Here is a 2,703-nt window from a genome sequence, read left to right as displayed (position 1 = left end):
CAGAATTTGTCTAACCAATAATCATTTGTCATCATCATTTGCAATGCAAATATGATATCCTTGCAGCTGATTGGGTAAAATGGACTCCAGGACGCCAGCAAGTCAGATAAAGGTCTTATAGCAGAGAGTGGTTGTCACAGGGATGCTGTGGATTTTGTTATTTTCAAACTGAAGGGAAGTTTGAGAGGATTTCTTTGGCACAGCAAAACTTAAGTCTGAAATGACAGAACCACTAATACCAGTGAAGATGGAGATCAAAGAAGAAGAGTTTGATGATTTCCTCCATGAACATATTTTGGCCAGTAAATTGGAAGATAAGACTGTATTGGAAAATGACTGTAAGACTGAGACACAAACATCCTCTACCTACAGAAAAGAGGAATTCACACCAGTGGAAATGAAAGAGGAAAACGATTCTGATTCTGGACAATATTACCATGATGACTCTTCTACTACAAGTAAGATGCTTACATGTCTGCTAGAAAAACCTGGAGGGGTTCTTATTTAATAGCATTGTTTACATTAGATTTTGTCAGAATTCTGAAATCATTTCACATTATTTGCTGTCTTTAACACCTGTTGTCTCCTGTCCTTGACTTTAGTTGGCAGTTGGCAGGGGAGCTGCTATAGTTGTATTCCATATTACGCACCATGGCCCAGGGTGCTAACCCCACCCCCCCCCCCCCTCCCCCACATGACATGAACAATGATTTAAATGCATTTTCGCTTCACTACCCAACACGCAAAACAAGGGAAAGAAAAGAAAAAAGACCAATGAGCTTATGTCGTGATTTGCTATATGCCTAGCAAGACCTATCAATAAGGATTTTTTGCCTCAGATCTCCTCAGACTGCCGTATACAGAGTTACTGGCTATATCCTACACACACAGGCCAGCCACATCCTGCAATATGGTTGAGACCAATACTGACTGGTGGATAATATATGACCCCTCTTATTATACAGCTACTTGCTAATACAAAAAAAAATGATGACTGGAGAAAGATAACATTTTCATTGCTGTAGGAGGTGGAAGAGAGATTATATGTTTTAATAATGTTTTTATATTACAGGAGTTGAAAGGATCACACATGGGAAGAGTTTCAACAGGGGGTCAGATCTCAACCCACTTCAGACAACACAGTCTGGACAAAAGTCACACCACCGTTCTCCATGTGAGAAGAGTTTCAAAACCAGCAGAAACCTCAATATCCACCAGATAACACATACTGGGGAAAAACCTTATCACTGTTCAGATTGTGGAAAGACTTTTAATAAGGCAGGTAATCTCAAGATACATCTGATGATCCATTCTGGGGAAAAGCCATATCAGTGTGCTACATGTGGGAAGAGTTTCACAACCAGCACAAACCTCAACATCCATCAGATAACACATACTGGGGGAAAACCTTATCACTGTTCAGATTGTGGAAAGACTTTTAATAAGGCAGGTAATCTCAAGATACATCTGATGATCCATTCTGGGGAAAAGCCATATCAGTGTGCTACATGTGGGAAAAGTTTCAGAACCAAAGGTGAGCTCATTATCCATCAGAAAATTCATACTGGGGAAAAGACATATCAGTGTTCAGATTGTGGAAAGACTTTTACTCATTTGAATAGTCTGAAGACACACCAGAGGATGCATACTGGGGAAAAGTGTCATCATTGTTCAGAATGTGGAAAGACTTTTACTCAGTCGGGTCATCTCAAGATACACCAGATGATCCATACTGGGGAAAAGCCATATCTGTGCACTACATGTGGGAATAGTTTCAGAACCAAAGGAGAACTCACTATCCATCAGAGAACACATACTGGAGTAAAGTCATATCACTGTTCAGATTGTGGTAAAACTTTTAATCAGGTGGGTAATCTCAAGAGACACCAGTGGATCCATACTGGGGAAAAGCCATATCAGTGCACTACATGTGGGAAGAGTTTCAGAACCAAAGGAGAGCTCACTGTCCATCAGAGAACACATACTGGAGAAAAGCCATATTGGTGTTCAGATTGTGGTAAAACTTTTAATCAGGTGGGTAATCTCAAGATTCACCAGAGGATCCATACTGGAAAAAAGCCATATCACTGATCAGATTGTGGAAAGACTTTCAGATCAAGCTCAGATCTTACTCTACATCAGAGGACACATACCTCAGTCAGCTCATCTCAAGATCATGTCAGTGTGCTACATGTGGGAGGAGTTTCAGAACCAACAGAGAGCTCACTGTCACATAGACACTGTATCACATACTGGAGAAAAGCCGTATCTGTGCACTATATGTGGTAAGTCCTTCAGTCAAAACGGTTATCTCAAGACGCTCCACATGACTCATACTGGAGAAATCACTGTTCAGATTGTGGAAATAGTTTTACTTGGGTTTGGTTCTCTCAATACAGACCAGAGAATCCATACTCGGTAGTCCTTCGGTAGAAAGTCTTTTATTGTTAAATGTCATTAAGTGGTGTGTAATTACCAGGTACATCAGAGGATCCATTTAGAGGAGAGACCATATCTGTGTTCTCAGTTTGGAAAGACATTTACTCAGGTGTCATCTCTCTAACCTGTCTCTGACGTGTCTGCACCTGCATGTTAATATTAAGATGTTTGATGGTAAATTCCTATGTTATGAATCTGTTCCTGCGCTGTAGTGACATTAGGGCTGACAATAAAAACTTTTCAAATGATACTGTCTTTATTTCT

The 2,703-nt window shown here is 40.3% G+C and overlaps 1 pseudogene; it reads left to right on the top strand.

Annotated features, from left to right (window-relative positions):
- The first annotated feature begins 247 nt into the window (after window positions 1-247).
- On the top strand, window positions 248-2,501 carry LOC143116744 (uncharacterized; annotated as a pseudogene).
- Window positions 2,502-2,703: the final 202 nt, after the last annotated feature.

Source organism: Alosa pseudoharengus, unplaced genomic scaffold (assembly GCF_046254945.1).
Source record: "Alosa pseudoharengus isolate Yale_2024_CS ecotype anadromous, Long Island Sound unplaced genomic scaffold, YU_APseudo_1.1 YU_APseudo_1.1_scf_1, whole genome shotgun sequence".
In the NCBI taxonomy this organism is placed as follows: domain Eukaryota; kingdom Metazoa; phylum Chordata; class Actinopteri; order Clupeiformes; family Clupeidae; genus Alosa; species Alosa pseudoharengus.
This window is presented reverse-complemented; position numbering and strand designations above follow the sequence as displayed.